Source organism: Ciconia boyciana, chromosome 9, assembly GCF_034638445.1.
Source record: "Ciconia boyciana chromosome 9, ASM3463844v1, whole genome shotgun sequence".
NCBI lineage: Eukaryota > Metazoa > Chordata > Aves > Ciconiiformes > Ciconiidae > Ciconia > Ciconia boyciana.
Window position 1 is genome coordinate 17,765,296 of NC_132942.1, and position 20,380 is coordinate 17,785,675.

Sequence of the window (20,380 nt, forward strand, 5' to 3'; positions counted from 1 at the left end):
ACCATTGACTCTAGATGAACTCATGAGATCAGCACTTCAGGGCAGGTTTATGGTGCTGCTTAAGTTGCATTACATGACATCAGAAGGGACTTGAGCAGAGCACCCCTCCAAGAACAACCACCACAGCCAGCAGACAATGCTGCAGCTCTTCCCTTTCACAGCCATGTGAGCTGGACACAGAGGGTAGGTGAGCCTCACCACAGGTGCTTATGGCACACAGGGCTTACGGAAAGGATAGGCCGTGGCATAGGACTGAATATAAGCAAGAGAAGTGTGAGGAGAAAGCTACTAAAAGATCGATGCTTACATACAGTAGGAAGTACCTGACAGGTTGTGCTGCTTATAGCACAACCTGTAGCAGCAACGTGCAAAAGCCTTTGTTCCTCCTAAAGATAATTTTATTGTTTTAAGACTGCGTCTTCCATAAACTTAAGGTTAGGAAGCAGACACCAATGCAGGTAGTTGAAAAGTTTCCCAGACAGAATTGGTGATTTTATTTTGCATGAAGCAGTAATAGTAAGGAATCTCAAATCACTAATAAGAAAGTTGACTGTTTCTGAAGCATGACTCAAAAATTTGAATTACTGAACATGTTTCATGTAATCAGTGTAGAGGAGATAGAATAAGGAAATCTACTTGAACTAAGGTATTGATATACCTGTAAAGTTGCAAATTTCAGATCTCATTTCACCTTAGGAAAAGAGTACATCTCAGAAATGGTGACCATGTGGTTACTCGTAGCAGCAAATCAAACTGTGACACACTTGTGTGTCACCAAACACACACACAGACAAGTAAGCAGACATAATCTTGCTGCTCTCTACATCTCTTCTTGACATCAACACTTCTCACATACTGCAAGAATGAAATCCTGCTGCAGTCATGCTAACAGTACACAGTCATTTCAGCTAATCTAGCCAAACACAAAGCTGAATCCTTCCTGATGGAAACAATCATAATATTTTGCCTGTACCTTAGGATATTTCCCACTTGAATGCAAATAAAGAAAACAGTCAACAAATCAGAACAAAAGAAGATAGGGAGTATTTATGCCATGATAAGGACTGGAAGAATACATATGAATGAAATGCTGAAGCTGAGTGGAACAACATCTGTCAGATAACAATCTTACAAACTTCCTTACAAAATAAGGAACGGACTGAACAACACTGTATAATAATCAGGACTGGAAATTCCAAGCACTATTACAATGTATCCATGCCCTGTAAGTTCAGAGTATAGTTTTACAAAACAGCTTATTAAACAATATTTCCCTTTAATCATATATACAAAGAGCCCATAAAGTGAGAGAAGTGTGGTGCAGACTTAGTGAATCAACACCCCAAACCATAAAAGGGCATACTTTTTTGCACACTTTTTAGTCATTCACACTCAGAATGTATTAAGACTGCTGTAACTCACATGGCTGATGTGTTGTAATTATTAGGGAGTCCCAAAAAGCTACTGGTCAGGGAACAACTGAAAGTCCTGAAAATTTTAATCATTAATAATAAATGATCCAAATGCTATTGCATTATTAAAGCTAGAAAGAGTCATGGGATCAATAGGAAACAAACCGTAATTATAAAACACTGAATCCCTAAATTCATAACTAATGAAAACCAAAACGTTCTGCAGGCATGGATCACTCCATATACCGTAGGAATAGACAAATTCAACGGCCTTTTGAAAAATTATATTTGTAAGGTAGAGCTGCATATAAAAAATAAATTTAAAAAAAAGTATAAGGACTCCTCTTTCCTGCAGTTGATGAGAAAATAAGGTTTGCCTTTAAAATGGTCACCCTGTTGTCAACAGGTTTTACAGTGTTGTCAGGGCAGAGTAGCGCATTTTTTGAACAGAAGACAAGCGATTTAAACTCTTGGCCAGTCTAGACCATGGGAGCCACAAATCCACTGAACCAAGATTCACTGGCAGAATTGTGGCCTCCTGGGTGGCCTACATCTACTTTACCAGCATCAGTGGACACTGCAGATCAAGAAACTGTTATACGGTAGAGAAGGAGAGACAGCACATGCATGCACATGTGTTTGCAGGGGTGCACAGAAAGACAGGTCTAGTCTTTAGCCCTACATTTTCTTTAATTGAATGGGATGAATTTTCAAATGCTTCCATGCACTTAGAAATTTAGTTAGTTGTGAAATACGCTGAAGAGTTTAAAAGTGTTCTTTGATATAAATAAAATCATTTATTGTGAAAGATGTCGGCAGTATTGTATTTTATTTTTATACAAAATGTTGCAAATGTTCCCTAACAAATTTTAGTGAAGACTGATCACTATTCTAAAAGGATGAAATGGACAAGGGGAAAAATAAATATAAGTAGAGGCTAGAGCCTGATATAGCTGAAGTTAAAAAGAGAGACCTCATTTTTCTTTCCATCCTGAACATTACAGCTGTAACAGCTTTATTACTACAGCTTTATATATGTTTACATTTTTTGCTGATTGTTGGCATTACAGCCACATCTGGTATCATTTTTCTTAACTTGCCTTATTACCGTTTGTAACGTGTTTCCCCCCACTCCCTGAGCCTCTCAAGGATCAATCTTGCCTTGCCATTCCACCCCGTCTTGCCCTCCTACCTTCTCCTCTAAGTGTCATAATTTCCAAGACCTTCTTTCAAGAGGTAATGACAACATCAACAAATCTTTTTCACTCCTCTTTTTTTTTCTTTCCTTTTTTTTTTTTTTTAAATAAGGAAGAATGCAAATAGAAGGGCTGATTTGATAGCCTGACTGTTTGGCTGTGCTAGCTCCACTCTTATAACCCTAATTCCAACTCCCACTCTGATCTGCTAGCCAAACAACATACTTAATTTTATCATGCTGGTAGTACCAGGCCCAGATAACTGTTTAGCTGGCAGCATTTTTCCTAAACTGACCCTATGGCCAATATCTCAGCTTCCACAGCTTAAAATAAATGTCAGGCTGCAGAGTACAAATTTATCACCTGGGAGAAACCCCCCTCCTTCATTCAGCACTGAGTTATGGGGAAGCTGCCGTCCTCTGAAGCACGTCCACATCAAAGAAAAATTACAGGTCCTCCTTTCCTTCTTCAATGTTTCTAGTTTCAAGTAATTAACAATCTGTGACATTTGCACATTTCCACACTAATTGAGAACATACAAAATAAATTTTTATCTTAAGTACAGTTTTAAAACCTGAGGGAATCTTCCACTCCTGCTATTAATGAAAAACAAAGTTCTTGATTTTTTAGGGTTGGAGGAGTCAAATTTGTCATTATAATAGAATATAGCTTCCTTACTGGCTAGAAAAAAAATGTTTAAACTGTCTCAGTTAATCAGAAAATACTTGTTTCACACTAACATTTATACAGGCAAATGAAATGAAATCTTATAGAGCAAAATGAAAAATACCTAACTGCCAAAAGAATTGTCAGGGACAGAGCATGGGAAATGTTCCTAATGAAGAAGGCAACAAATCTAAATTTGGAAAGTTTTATTCTTCTACTGTCCTTGTAGACATCTAATAGATGTTTATTCTGTTAAGGAAAAAGATATCTAGTTAAAGTAACTGTGTAGGAAAAAAACCCAGATAATGCTCTCTAGCAAGACTACAGAAAATGGGCCACTTTCTTCTGGGATGATTGTGGTACTGTCTAAAGAGAACTGTCACTTTGGGGTGGACTTGCAACTGTTGAAGAAGGTTGATTTTGTGGCTAATGGATGAAATCGTAGCATCAGCACATGAAATCAGCAATTCCATCACAAAACTAAGTATTTATATCACAGCAGAGGTTTGGAGCCTCGGTAAAGGGGAAAGAATCCACTTTGCGATAAGTACCAAGCAAAAGGACCCTGTTCCAAAGACATTCTCATATAAAGGCGTACCCTATCAAGGTAACAGTTACTGAGCCCACAGAGATTTTCAAGGACTTGACTTCAATGCCAACCTCCCCCATGAGTTGCCCATTACAGAAAGTTTACTGAATGGAGAGTAGGGCCATAAATTAAGAAAAATTTTTAATAACTGAAAGGTTAATAGCTTTGTTAATAAATTTTGCTCTATTCTACAGAGTGTTTAAAGGTCAAATAAAATGAATATTTCTAGGGGCATTGAAAAACACAGGTGTGGCTCCTTAGACAGATTTGCTAAAAAAGGGTATGTTTGGGGAAGCCTTGAAAGGTGAAGAGAAGACTATTCCACCTGGGGAAGCTGCAGCATCTCCTTGTGTTCACATCACAGTCAATGCCTGCATTTTGTTTTTTTTCCTCCAAACTGTGGTAATTCCAATGCAGGAAATTACAAATGGAGAGATCTTTTCAGCACAGATTTGTTGACGTTTAATCCCATTTGGAGTGCACTACATAAAGTTTTAATGCTGACACTCTATTTACTCCTGCCACTTAGAGGCACTCATGGTCTTTGAAAAGACGTGTCAGAACAGGCAGGTGTTTTTTATTTCATTTTGACATGCAAGTTTTAAGAAAAAGAAATTATGAGAATGACATTGTCTCTGGTGGTATGTATGGTTTCTAAAGTTGGACATGTGCTGCCAAAACATAACAGATTTCAAAGAATGATGCTTTTTCTTCTTTACATACACCATAATTACGCCTATTTGGTGAGAACTCAGCTCCAAGCATTTTCTTTTCCCTCCACAAACTATTATGGCACTCTTCTACCTATGAATAAACATTCTTTTTGGCACTTTTGAAAAAGAAGGCGTGAGAAGCATAGCGGTCGCTTCCCTTTCCAGTGCCAAGGTTTAATAAAAAGTACGTTTTAAGAAAATGGCAACTGTGCACCTATGAAAAAGTTTTGCACTGGAACAGGCCTTTCAGCTTTCCCTTCTGGATCAATAAATGCTTGTAGACTCCTACAACATCTTCGCCTCCTTGTTTTCTTCCCTGCACCTGCACACCTCCCACTCTAGCAGCACTGAAATAGGTGCCAGCTCAGGCTATCATTCTTGCACTGCATTGAAGTAACTTTAACTCTGGCTGTGCTTGTTTTCAACTGAGGCATGTCACCAGGAAATTGAACATTCAAAGGTTTGTTGTATAGATTTTGGGTTTGAGTATAATATGTATGTTTATAGGTAGATATTATACACATGCTATATATAATACGTTGTATGGTAACATTGCTAAAATGATTAAGAAAAAACCCAAGCGAGTAGAAGCCCTGCATGATTAGCTATTTCACACAGCCTCCAAAAATTTTCAGTGCAGAAAAGGTGTTTCTATGTAGAACTAAGAAAAATAATTTATTTTTTATTAAGATTTTTGTAACTGCCTTTTTATCCAAAGTGTATTTTTTCTAACTCTATAGTAAGTTTTGTTTATACAAAAAATGAGAAATCATTGGCAGCTCTGGAAGAAAGTAATTATTTCAAATTAAGATAAACATATGCATATAGCTGATCAAGAGGATGTATTTCCATTTCTCCTTTCTATCCTGTACTTATGTACCTATAAACCTAGAGACCCAGTTCTCAAGAAAGCAATCAATTATTTTTTAAATAGGACATAAAATCACCAATACTGGGAACTCAAGTACATCATTTTCCACCTCTGTTGATACAGGTAGCAAAGCCAGCCATACCATACAGGGGACACTGTGTAGTCCAGAAGCTGGAACTGGATGCTAAGAACAAGACACATACATTTGCAAGAAACATGTTCCATTTTTCAGGGTTCAAGTTTATGTCTTTCCCTTGACAGAAGGGAGATCGTATTAATTTTTTTTTTATTCTTATAATTGACTGTGCTTTAGAGGGTCATTGGACTTCATGACCTCCAGAGGTCCCTTCCAGACTAAATTATCCTATAGTTCTAATTAAGATTGTTAGAATTTTTTGTCCTCTTTCTAGCTTTCTAAATTTCAACACACAAAACTGATGTAAATTCTAACCTAAGATAAACAAGTTTTAACTTTTTGTGACAGTTTAAGGATAAAGGTAAGACAAGGTTTCTAGACAGATAAAATATTAGTCATTAAACCAATTAGCATAGTCAGGAAAACAAGATAATTTGCCTGACCTGAAGAAGGGTCTGCGTTCTCCAAAGCCTGTCTACTTCTTCCAGCTCTACCAGTTAATCTAAAAATAACAAACTTAGGTGTGCCTTAAAAAACTCACATAAGGGATTTATTTCCAAGATGACACCTAAAGAAACACAGCTGTACATGGCTGTGTTAAGCAGCTTTGGGTCAGTACAATCTCAAAACACCAAAGACCAGATGCTTCAAAACACCAGTGACTGAGTCGCTAGCCCTGTTGCCAGGAGTCAGCCCAGACTCACCTCATCTTGCATTCAAACACTGAACGTGCAAACTCAGCTTAGTTTGAAAATTCAAAAAATCTCAGCTTAAATTGACATGGTTTCATAAGGCAGAAATTAAGAAATAAATCAAGTGAAACTTTTGAAACAACTGAGGAACTAAGAAGACAACATACTACATTTAGAAAATTTAGAAAAGAAAATGCAGGTGTATTTAAAGAGAATTGCAGTGAGGATGCAAATTAGTGAAAGAGGAAAAGGATAAAGAGGAGGAGGACAGTTAGGACAGTTTTCTCTATGGGGTGTTTAATGTCCCCTGCCTTGGCACAAGCATCAACAGAGATGGAGGAACTACAGTACTACAGTTGAATGCAATCATTCAACTTGCAGTGTAAAAATGTATACAGTTTTGACCTCTTCAAACATTTTTTTCCTGTTGCTTTGCAGTGGATGCATGGTGGTATTTTTTGTTTTACTTTTAACCTTTTAATGAAAATAAAAAGTAAGAGTTACCCTCCCCAAAGAAGCAAAGACACTTTTCAGAAAGTCCAGTTATCATGAAATCTAGAAAGCCATTGTGGCTTAGACTAACTGTGCCAATCCTATAAAAGGCAACAGGTGTTGTAAATAAAAAAAAGCTTGGCCTCAGTTCCACATGCCTTGATTATTTATTCTTATTTTCTGAATTAGTGTCTGGAGTTGGACAGATAAAGGACTGGGACAGCAGACAATATAACTGGCTAGTGGTAATGACAGCTGTTATCCATATGCTGACAGAAGGACGACTTTCCTTCTAGCAACTGGGACGAAAAATATGTTTTTCTGTGAGTATCTAAGGATGGATAGGTAAGAATTAGTGGTCCACTGAATAAGAAGTTTCTTACAGTGCCTATGGCAAAAGGAGGTCAAGCTGTAAAATGAGATACTGTATACATTTTCATCAGGAATATAAAGGTTGTGGGGGGTTTTTTGGTTGGTTTTTCTTGAGGGGGGAGAGGAATCTTTCCTCTTAGGGATTAAATGTTTTAAATATCTTAATATTTGTGCACCCAAGGGAATATGAATATTGTACTGACACAGTCCCAACCAATCATGCAATCTAAAGAGCACGCCAAGTCTGGAAGGCATGTTGAGCATGTTCTCCGACAATGATATCATAAAGGTTTCTGCAATGGGAAACACATGGCACCAATTCCTCCCATTCCCTAACCTGTACGCATGAAGCTTCATTCAACTCTGATCACTTCAGTGACAAAAATCAAAAGACATTAGGACCTAAAATTAAGAAAATAACCAACTCAGGGTGCTTGAATTTCACACACTAATCCTGTATTGGGATATACATTTTTTCCAAAATCCAGGTGTATTCTCAACTGATAAATAGCATTAGTCTGAAATTCAGCATAACATTTTAGGTTCACTCCTGATGCAAAAACGTAAGGCGTGATCTGGAGTTGTTTATTACCAAGTGTGTGTTGGAAGGGATGACATTAAAGCAAACTCCTTTCTCCTATATAAACATACATATGTTCATTGAAATACTGAAAAATCTGGCAAAAGAATTCTATAAAAGCTAAGTTACCAGATGTAAGTGCTATTGTAGCTGCTACAGCTCCGTGGAAGCACTTAATCATGCTGAGAAATGATGCCTCTTCCCTGTGAGCTGAAGTGCTATCTCCTTTGTCTTCTCGTGTGTTGTACACCCTCAGGAGCTATTCATCGTGTCTTCTGCTACTCACACTTACTGCAGTTCACATGCTTTCACATTCATCTTTGACAGAGTTCATGAGAATTGTGCTGTCAGTAGGGAGCCATACTAGAAGGAGATGGAGACATACTTGAAATGGCAGAGAATGAATCCCGAACACCAAACTTGCTGCATCAAGGGTTTGCTACATCATGTTTTGGAAAAGCTTATTCAAAGAAAGCCATCCATGTCTACGAGATGTAGAATTAGGGAACATGGAGGGGAAAAGTGTTTGCTGGCAAAAATTATGTATGAAAACAGCTTCCATGAATGTCGTCGGAGAATAAATTCTCTCTTCCCTTCCTGCTGAGAGAAATCACACATCTCTCAGAAAACTTTTAAAGCCATTTTTTGTCTCTGAAATTTACAAAATACCTTCAATTCAGACAGGATTTTTTACCATTTTGACAACAAGATACCTGATACTTCCACAGGCATCTTATCCAAGTTGAGAAGAAAATTCTCAAGACAACTTATTTAAAGAAAATGGGGAATGCACCTTAGTTCACTCACATATAGATTTTACTTATTGATTTTCATTAAGAAATTTCTACTTTATTTCAATGGAAGTCACAGTGTCATTATTCCCACTTTATACATGAGATGAACAGAAATGCAGACAGATAAAATGACTTATTCAGGAGAGAACCAGAAAAGAATAGACTAGGGATAAAACCCAAGCTGTCAGAGTATTGGTTCAGTGTGCTGTCCCCAGGGAACATACCAACATCTTACAGATTAGAAGAAAGGAATAAACACCACTGAAAAAAACCAAAGCAAGCCTAAACTTTCCACACTGGTAATTCAAGCCTTTCTTTAACAAAGAAAAAAAAAATCTGGAAGTTTTACTTGAAATTTAACTGCGTTTGGTTAGAGTGTATGAATTACTGTCATACGAAGTATCATACTGTGACATTCTAAATAAAAGCTCACTTGATTCTTAAAAATTTGTAAACAAAATGAAAGTCAAAACCAGAAAAATCACACATCCAATGTATCTCAGAATAGTCACTACTCTTTACAAAACGTGTCATACAATTTCAGCTCCTCATATGTCACCTTCTATAGAAGGTCCAGACATGTTGAGAACACAGCCACTATTTCCTGACTGCTGAACATGCTTTGCAGATACACACACTTTTACGTCACAAAATAATGGTCTCTTCTTCAGTGACTATTATGATCCTGAACAGCAAATTTATTTTTGATGCCAGAAAGATACAGCACAAGAGAGGACTAAACCAGAACTAACCAGCACAGTAAGCTAATCTGCAGCATCAGCAGATTGCAATGAAAAAGCTGATATCTGCAACAAATTAAAATCAAACAGGTGATCTCATGAGAACCTTTATAACATTCTCAGATCACTCGGAAACCTTTTAGATATGTATCAAACCTGTATTTTTTACACATTGAGATGTATGTATATGGAGACACCTTGCTCCATCTGGCAGCGTCTTCTCAAAGGATTTGGAGGACTGGGCAGCATGTGTGGATCTAGACAGAGGTACAGTGGGAAAGTTCACATTATGTCTGCCTTCAATTGTTTGGCTCTAGCCAGAGCTATAAAAATATTCAGATCCAAATGTGTACGTATATACACATACAAAATATATATATATGTTTTTATATAGATGCATATGAAATGATGTCTTTAGAAAATAAATTTAAAACCTTTTTTCAAAAGCTCTTTTTTAAAAAAACCCCTCTTTGTTCTTCTTTGCTATTAAGGAATACATGAGAAAAAAATTATGCATCTTTCCTTGAGGCACTTTAACAACTCTCCTTTCCTTTCCCTTTCCTCTCTTTTCCTTTAGCTTTTTCTTAAATGGTTTATGTATAGTTTCCCATAAGAAAGAAATTACTGAGACAAATGCTCACCTTCATTTCTGGAAACACGTTAACAGGATGCTTGTCCTCTTAGCTGTGCCCCACTGGTGGATGCTGCAGCTCCAAGTATGTTATCACTATAATTACAGTATTTATCCCAACAAGGAGCTTCCTTACTGGCAAATCAAAATGGTTCATAAATAATAAATACTGGAGACTTCATCTTCTAGAGACATAGTGATTTATGACCTGTTTTCTCACATGCCTTTCACTTTAGAAACCCACTTGGCATGTGGTTTTATGTAACCTGACATTTTTCAAGGACTCTATTTAACCCTTGCTTTGGTTGGTCATATCTGACAAATAAAACATACCTCGGGGCTTTCTACTTTGAAAAGTCATAGAAAATTGACTAAAATATAGAACTCCAGTCATCAAAAAAATCCTAACAGCAAAATAAAAATACCAACTCGGAGAAATTTCCTGTTCTTCAGCTGAGCTTCATAAGACGACATGGTTTTGAGAATTTTTTTTTTAAATAAGAAAGACTAAGATCATTCTTTAGTTCCTAAATACATAAGAAAGATAAATAGCCCACAAAGTTTCTCCTTTTAATAGACAGTTTCACAGAAGAAAAAAGGAAGTCCAACCTTTGAAGACACTTTGGATGCAAACACAAAACCATAGGCATCATTAACTCTGATGCATGAGGCACACATTAGTGCTTCAGCCGTAACAGCAGCTAATGACCTTGCATACTCTCCCTGAACCGATTGATATTGGTTCCTAATGGACAAAGGCATAAGATCTGCTCGATTTCTCTTTAAAATTTCTTTATGACAGATGGCATAGCCCTGGTTAACCATTAATCAATAAAGCATTTGAGGAGCTTCTTTTTTATATAATAACTATTTATCAAAATTGCCAAGTCATTTTAACCTATTAATAACAGTGTAGAAGTATTCTAGGAAGCTCAATTCTACCTGGCACGAGTGTTGCACTTCTGTTGTTTAGAGACAAAACCCCAAGAATCCAAAGGCAAGGAAGTTTTCTGACTTTATTAATGATTTTATCTTTTCTAGCGAATGACCAAAAAAATCCCACCTGAAAAGTATTTAAAACAAAAGTAACTTACCAGGACTGAAAGATTTTCCCTTTCCTGTATGTGATTCCTAAGTCAGAGATACACAGGCTAGATTTGAACTCCCAAGTATAAATTCTTCAATATCAAGACTGCAGTTTGCTCTTGTAACTGAACAAGTTAAGACGACAAATGTATGTTGTGGAATGAAAATGAGGCTTCTACTTCTTCACAAACTCTTCTCACACTCACTAATCATAAATTGCAAAGTTTACGGAAACTGATGCACTAGACAACACAGTATTTAAAAGACACAAATGACATCTCCAAGTTGTTTTGCTCTCATTATTTTCAATGTGAGTAGGGTTCTTTGGAAAAATTTCAACCTGAAGTTTTAAAAATAATTACATTTATTTATTTCTTTAATCCAGCACAATTAAGATTTAGGTGAGGAAATCACATATCAAATAGGGGAATACAATCAAAGCTAAATAAAATTTTTATTAGACACCCTTATGTCGAATGAAACCTTATGCAAGTTCTGAATGTACATTCACCAAATGAATGTACAAGAATAAGATGGCTGACACAAGCCCCTATAAAGTCTGACCCAGTCCTTACAAAAAAAGTACTTCAGGCACTAGTAGAGATCTATATCAAAGAAAAACTAGACCAAATGTGTTTCTCCATGGATCTTGAGGGGATCACACCATGGAAAGGGCAACATATATTGCCCTGATTAAAAACTATTTAGACACAGACAAGGGTGCATAATCATGAGCTTCTGATCCATAATACCAGAGGAACATTCAAGATCAGGATCTAGCACACACTGATCAATATGCAAACATCCCTCACAGGATCTTGCTGGCAGTTCAGTGTAAGTTGATATATCTATGCATCTACAGAAAAATAATCAGATTTCACTGTCAACATATTCAGGCTAAAATGTTTCAATCAATTCCAATTCCAAGATGTGTCTTTCCATAACATTGGAATACAATGGAATGAAACCAATGCTTTATTTCCTTAATGACTTCTCTAGATCTCATTTTTGGATTTATTTAGCATGAGCAAGTGATGTAATTTATAGTCAGCATAATAACTTCCCGTGGCAAATTAAAGCATTGTTTCAAGCAAGGTTCACACCTTGACATTCACATTATCTATTCAGAGCATGTAAATGCCTGTCTATATCAAAAGATTTAGTAGGAAAGTACTTCTTTAAAGATTCAATTTATGTGTTTCTATGAAAGTTTGCATTTTAGATTAAATTCAGTCCTTGAAATACTATAAGTACTGTATAGGCTATAGTTTCCATTCTTTAACTCCTAATATTAAACTAATACTTGTTTAGGAAAATGTCTTAAAGGTGTAAGAATTCTCAAGTCTATCATTCAAGCCAGCAGTCTAAAAAAAGAATAGAACAGCAGTATAGTAGTTGGTAAATTACTTAATTAATACAATTTTAATCCCATGTCTAGCTTATTGCTCTTACGACAGTCATCAGTAGATGTAATATAAGGAAAATAAAATTTCAATTGTACACTTTTCAGCATTAACTTTTAAATTAAACCAAGATTTAAAAATAGATTTTTTTTCTGTTTTCCCCTTAAATTTGCTGACGTCTTTAACTGAGACTAGCATTTTTCAAAGCAACACTAATGATTTTTTGAAATATAGTTATGCAGTAATATATCTGAATGCTTTAGTTATAGCTACCTGATTTATCAAATTGTCTCTCTAACTATGCTATAGAAGAGTCCATAAACAATTTAGCATTGTCATAGTATTTAGCATTGTCATAGTTTAAAAATAGAATTTGATGGGAACAATTTGCATGGAGTTATGAGACTGAATCAGACAACTGATTATAACCAACACTAACAGAAGATAAACAAGACAAACTCTCCTAAAATGGTTCATTATATTAGTAAGTGAATGATCATTTGCTGATGACAAAAAATAAACTGCTTAGTAATCACAACTCTGTTAGGAAAAGCAGCATATTCATAGAATGTTTTCGGATAGTTCACCTATAAGAGTAAAAAAAAAAAACCTTAGTAACGTGGACAAGTTTACAATGTAATAATAAAAATAAAACAGTGCACAACTATTCTAGGTGGTTAGACCAAAATATCTAAGATTAAGTCAAGCTGATGGAACTGTAAGTCTGGAGAAAACAAGTCACACAAATCACTTAACATTAGCCATACACTGAATAGGCCTAAAAAGATGCAGGATAAAGGGGATACAGAAGTCCATGTAATCACTGCCCAGTTTCTGGCACCAGTAAAGGAGGACACCAGAACATGTAAATGTGACCAAATATCACCAGCAAAGCATGGCTTTCTGCCTACTGGAAACACCATCTAGACATTCATGGGATAATGTTCTAACTGACACCTTCAGAAGAACTTTTTCCTTGGAGAGAGCTAAAAGTAGCCACATCAAACAAAGGGTGCGATTAAAGAATATGTGTAGGAAAGACTAACCTCAGCCATCTTAACATAACTGGAGAGAAGAAAAGACCCTAGAATCACCACCTGGAAGCATTTTGACTTGGATTTTCCAAAAGTGGGCAGATATTGATTCCCTCAGATTCCTAAGGAAACTGTTGCTTTCAAAAATTATAAAGGATTTTGAACAGGTAAAAAAAATCTAGAGCAGGAGCCACAGAAGCAGAAATATAAGAACAGTCTGGGATGTACGAAGTCAGAAAAAGCTTTAGTGAGCTGAAACACCTGTCTCTTACAGTGGCCCACAGCAGATATCTAGAGAGGAGGGTACAAACAGGGCACACGTGCAGTGATACTTACCCAGCTAACACACATTTGCCAGTAAGAAACAAACACAAAAAATAAATAGTTGATTGACATCAACACTTCATTTAATTAGATTTAAGAATAAAAAGGAATTAGCAGAAACAAAGTAGATCATTTGGAAAGATTTCTGAAGAGAAAGCTCTCACGAAGACACCTGAAGATTCCTTGTTCAACTCTTTTCCTTGCTCTTAGTGCATTCCCTACAATTTTAAAAACAAGCAGTGAAAATCAGGATGTGTGAAGCACAGCTAAAATTTGCTTTAAAATACACTGAAAAACTAAGAGTTGGAGTTACTGTTCACTTTAAGGTGGATTTTGAGTTCATTCTCTATATCATCTTCCATTTACTCAGAACTAACTTATGTCAGTGAAATAATACCAATGCCAAATGAAAATGGCTGGAACCTTGGCTTTGAAACATTTATGGCCATACGCAGCAGCTGAAGCCATGCCAAAAGGTGTTATCTTTTGCTTGGATAATTAATTCTATTTACCACCCAGTCAAATTGAATTACCATATATTCAACCAGTGCGGAATATGTTCCTCTTCCTTTTTGCACTGGTACAAATCATAAATTTATTTCCAAAGGGATCCAGATGCAAACCTTCAACATTTCTGTAGGCAAAATAAACCACGACGAATGTTCTCCTTGGCAAATACAACATGCAAAAGGTGCCTGGAGATATGCTATACTGATTATGAGATATTATTGTGAGGTTTTATTATCCTTCTAAACAATAAAACAAGAAAAGAAACCAACATAAAAGCAAGCAGTTCTGTGCCAGATGTAAGAATTTAATGCTATCCATGCCTGACTAGCATTTGGAACATGTGCTTCAAATATGAAACTTTTGTAAGTCTCCCCAGGTGAGCAGTTGATCTTATCTTGCAATTTCTGCTTCTTTTCAAACAGTGCACAGCACAATCTAGCAGCTAAGTGATCCTAAGAATGTTAAAGCTAAAATAAAGGGGGGGATTTTTTTTCTTCAACACCATCTTCCTCAAGTAAACATTACATTCAGAAGAAAAATTTAATTGCAGTATCAACTCAGAATCTTAGGAGGGAACAAAAGAGTATGGAATAGTTTGGGGCTTGTCCTCCCCCCACCCCTTTCAATTTTAAATGATCTTTTCTATGATCCTTCTTGCAGTTAGCATAAAATCTTCACTCAGTCTTAAAATCCCAGAATTTAAAAATACTTTTCGGTCACATACCGTGAAAAAGGTTTTCAAAGTCATAGTAAAATGGTCAATCTAAAAGATTGGGGCCAAGCTCCTCTTCTTCAATAGGTCTGAACACATTTCTTGCAAACATCTAGTTCTAGAATTGGGGTTTTGAAATCTCTGAAGGAGACACATATACAAAACATAACAACTTCCTACTGTATTTATGGTGACTTTAACATAAACAAAATGATATACAAATTAATGAAAAAAGAGCATTTCCTGGAAAAGTTTTTCAGATGGACAGTGTCTTTCCTTTATTAGATTCTCTTGCATAAGGTCTACCTTGAGAGAAGAAAAGCGTCTGTAAAAAAAGTTATTTTAGAATCTCAGTGCTTATTATTTTCTTTGAAGTGGACACGATGGAGACAGTTAAATGAAAGTTACATATACATGAACAAGTAGCAAATCAGCTTTCACTTGTGATAAATAAATTATGAAGATGTTTGTTCTCCTCAGCTGACATCTGTAAAGGCCTAACTGCTAAAAGGAGCATTTAGCTCACTTCAGAGAAATCTGAAGTACCCTGCTACTAAATTCCGTTTTCCAACTGGTTCTTATTTACAGTAGAGTTATTAAATATTTATTATAGCAGAAAGCAAGTATTTTCAGTTGTCCTAACTCGATGTCTTTCAGTGACATAATAGGTTGCTTAGATTTTTTTATATGAACCTACAATGTCATTGCCAAGAAAATACACAAACGGGCCTCCACCACTTGACAAGGCCTGTATACAAAAATACATTTGCCTGATTTTCTGACAATTTAGTGGTTGACAGCTTGCTAAACGAGGAAGAGCAACACTACAATAATAGTTGACAGATGCTGTTTCCACTAACTTTCAAATTCCTTAAACCTTTCCAAAAACACATGCAGAAACTGATCTGCTTGTCTGTCGACTTTCGATTCCAAGCAGTGATGTTCTGATACCACTGGCCTATCAGTTTACATGGTATATTTTTACATTATTCAAATACACACAAACCACAAATGACAGAAAAAACATTCAGCAGAACTACTTGTATTTCTACTTACAAAACATACTACTTTGAAGCAACACCTGTAAAAAGTTTCTAGAATCTAAATTTAAAATACGAGCACAGTGTTAAATTACACTTGCCAAATAATCAAGTCTCTTCCATTTTCTGGCACCTGGTTATGAGAAAGACCGCACCATCCTGTTTGTCATTCTGTGCTGATTTGTGTCTTGTTCATGTGGTTTTTTCATTTTATATGGGCTAGCCATATTAGAATGAAGGGTAAAAATACTACTGTTGAAGAACACCTAACCTAGCCAATAGGTCTAAAACACTGGTGTTGATTTCTTATAAAATTAAGTGCCTTGTCTATTAGTTTTCAATTTCATAAATGCCATATGACACAGAAGTCATGCTCTTAATAATTAATACCATTTGCACAAGCTTGTTGGCAAAATCTAAAATGTTTGCCTTTAGCAAAGATTTTTTCACTACTCATATGCTTTACCCTTTGAACTGGAACACTGGTAGATTTTTTGTTATTTATTAGGAAGCCGTAAGCAAGAACAGATCCTAAACTGTACGCTCAAGCTTATGAGCTGTCAATGTTGTTTCTTTCTAATGAGTCACTGGAATTCAGTGAGATTCATAGAGATATGATTAATCTCAACTCAACTACCTCAATGGTGGGCACTTAGTAAATAATACCGATTTTGGGGATCCTAAACAAAACAAAAAAACTCCTCCATTTTGAATCATGTCTTTAACATAACACTGAGGTATTTGCTGGTTTTGAGAGTCCAGATCTGTAATGATCTTAATACTTTAACAGAGAAAGAGAAGATGCCAGACTCACTATACCAAATTTAAGATGACCAGTGAAGCTGAAATGTCATGGGAAGGCTCTGCCCTTAAATGCAGCTAATGCAGCACATTATTAAGAGAGAAAGAATGCACAGCAGCTGAACACATGGAGAGGGCAATCTTAATTAAAACCTCTCCACACAGGCAGTAGTGGTGTGAATTACTATAGCATGGGATAGAGTAACTTTGAAGCTTAGTTGCCTTCTCCTCAAGTCTAGGACGTACACACCTACACTACATGATACTCTAAACAAACAGATGTTTTTCTCCATCTCACTCACTGACTTGGTTTTTCCTTCCACATTACCACCACATATAAAATCTCAGTAGTACCATACATGAAACTCATGGTCCAGGATAGGCAATTGTATCCCATGGGGGGGTGGAAAATGTCCTGTAGGAAACATACAGTATGGATGTTCTCATATTCAAAAAATAACTGATTTTTTTATAGATGTTCTCTGCTGGCACATGAACCACGACATGGGTTAACAAAAAAGTAAAAATACACTGGAAATATGTACAAACCTGACTGTTATTGTTATTCTCCACTGAAAATCACAGCACGAATATTTTCTCATCCCATCCATTACTAGATAAGTGGCAAACAAAAAAACCCCCAAAAAATCAAATGAGAAATCACAGAATTAAAAATATTTTTTCCTTGTTTCCCTCTTCTCAGATTGATACTATAAGCACATGCATCACTGTGCTGCATTTCCTTTTCAGGCTATCCAAAATCCTTTCTTCTAGGGAAATGTTAATCATGGCCAAAAGGTAAACAAAGTTTATAGGTAACGTAGTTCCTTTGGGAAGGCAGGAAATAGTTTTTAATTTGATCTCTGGTGTTCAGAGTTGGTGTGCAGACTACAGCAGAAAATATCTCAGTGCTTACCTAAACAAGTAGTTCATAAAAAAAGGTCTGCAAGACTTAACACTCTATAGCTGCTCCACAGAACCCTTTTGAAGAGCAACATTTAGCACCTGATCTCTTCCATGTGGCTCTACTGATGTTTCATGAGAAACCCTGAAGGATATTGTGGTCCCTCAGTTACTTTAATCATTGTTCAATTTCATTGGGCAAGACTTCAATGGCCTGACTGCTGTAGGTAGGCAAATATTAATTTTTAAATATTATTTATATAATGGGGGGTGGGGGGATTATGTACTGGTGTCTTACACAGTTTACATGTTTCAGTCACTGACTTGTTTCTGTTCAAAGCAGTCAGGGAAGAACAAATAAAATTGTTTTCGGATAAATCTAGAAGCTCTACAGATACAGCATACTTGATTGCTTAATGGCCAGTGTTACACAGTGTAAGATTTTGTAGTCTTCAACTTGCCATAAACCTCCAGTGCCAATGTCACATGCATTAAGAATGCCCTACTGCGCCAGGACTCAGCCCGCTCTTCCACATCATGAAATATGATGCTCAACAAATCCTGTATCCATGCCACTCTGCCGAAAAATATTTCCTTAAGTGACAGCAGTGAAGGAAAGGAAGCTGACAATGTGTACTTCCCACAACAGAACACAAAACTTGTTTAAAAACACCTAGTTTACATGGGGATTTTTACATTCCTGAGGCTTTAACCTTCTGAAAAATCTTTTGAGAGGAATAAAAGGCAGAGCAGAAGCTAACCTATAAGCAAAGAAGGCTGATCTAGGACAGAAAACAGATTTTTCATATTTACTGTGACAGCTGGATGAATTACACAAATCATCTGTCTCTCTCCGTTTCCTTCTATCCATCATACTGTATTTATCCATGTCTTCTGCCTATCTTCAGCTTTAGAAAATACATACAGTAGAGCTTAAATCACTAATTTTCTGTTCAGTTCCTTCTAACAAGAGTTTCAGTTCATTGACCTGTATAAGTCATTGAATTAACTAATGCATTACCTACAACGTTATGTATTATTAACTAAGTTTCATCTCTTAAAATATTTCCATGACAATGTATCAAAATAACACACTCACGTTTGTCTGGCATATAAAAATATTTCTTCCTTTTCATATAATCCTCAGAAAAAAGTAAATTAAATATACATTGCTCTATTCCTGTAGCAGTATCCAGATTAGCAACTGATACCCTAATCTTGCTCTCCCTGAATAAACTGCAAATCTCTCAGACCCTGTATTCCCTCTGCCATAGGTTTTATTAATCAAAGTTTTCTGCCACATTGACATACACTAGTAAAAAATGTAAAGTCTCTGAGGATATAAAATGCTCTCAACTTTCACCAATTTCAAAAAGAAAGACAAGAAGCATTAATGCAAATATTAAATAAAAGGCTTTTTCAGGGTCACAACAGATACAGAAATGCACTGAACCACTGCCAGGAAAAACTGCAAACTCTTTGCCCTCTGTCACCTAACTCAAATGTCTCATACCTCCAGGGAAGGGAATCCCAGCCAACATCATATTCTATGTTTTCTGCAAAGTCATCACTGAATCTAATGTGTAGGACTGCAACAGATTATAGAAGAAATGAGAACATAATTAGTAAAGCTATAAAAAGATTGAGAAATTATGTGGGGTGATGCACTCTGGTAAAAACTTTAAAGCTAACTTGTATAGTTTGAAAAACACAGTTGATATCTGTAGCTTCTTCCTTTCCTTTCTTGTATTAGATAAGCTCCAACATTTTGTTCCACCAAAATAGTAATTTATGTCAGTTAAATGATTCCATGGTCTTTAGGAATAGTAAGAAGGAGCTGAGAACATTTTGCCATACTGCGAGAGGGAAGAAAGGATTGTGCCACTGCAGGGCTGGCATCTTCCAATAAAACTTGTGAGCGTTTCACTATTAAATAGTTGTTTTCCTAATCAAACCATTTGTTTTCATCAATCATTTTTCTGGCTCTTTCAGGGGTTAATGTCAATAAACTTAAATTTCTTTGCAATTCTTATGGAAAAACAAGCCAGAAGCGGATATGATTTTTAGAAAACCTTTGTTCATTAATTTTCAGATACCTTTCTTCACGCAGCCACTCTGGCAATATAAAAATAATACCACCTTTACTCTCCAAACAATCATCTCCTGTTGGTCTGTTTCAACATTTCTCATTAAAAAAAAAAATTAAAAGTAGTGCTTTTTTTCTTAGTTTTAGAATTTTAAGTCATAACTGAATAATCTTATTCACTCTGAAATCACAGAGCAGGGCAGCTGAGCTTCCAGATGCTATGACTACATAGCTAGAAGTCCCCACAGCCTTTGGAAAGGAGATATTGGAGCAGATTACTCACCTGAAATTTTCTTTTTAACAATATACTGTAAGATTGAAATAATGTCACTTTATGGTCCAAAAGCCTTAAAAGAAAGCATGTAGAAAGCATTAAAATCATTGAACTTCAATGTCTGCTGAAGATCAAAGTCACAATGCAATTCTTAAAATGTAGTAAGGCAAACCTGAACTCATCCTATCTTTCACACAGGTGGCAAGCTGTGTTGATAGGATATGGTGCCCTCTGCTGATCACTGATACCTCAGACTAATAGTAACCACAACTGTGTCCACTCCATTAATTGTTTTTCTAGTTGCCTTAAGCAACTAGCATACA

The 20,380-nt window shown here is 36.1% G+C and overlaps 1 protein-coding gene and 1 long non-coding RNA gene across 3 annotated transcripts in view; both read right to left on the reverse strand.

Moving 5' to 3' along the window:
* The window catches only part of SLIT3 (slit guidance ligand 3), a 538,149-nt gene that overhangs the window by 309,956 nt on the left and 207,813 nt on the right, over positions 1-20,380 (reverse strand). The gene's annotated exons all lie outside the window — the stretch shown is intronic.
* On the reverse strand, positions 13,276-20,130 carry LOC140657104 (uncharacterized). Its single transcript, XR_012044218.1, has 3 exons — positions 20,067-20,130; positions 19,211-19,286; positions 13,276-13,949 (listed from the first exon to the last, which is right to left on the reverse strand). It is a non-coding gene; the product is annotated as an uncharacterized lncRNA (long non-coding RNA).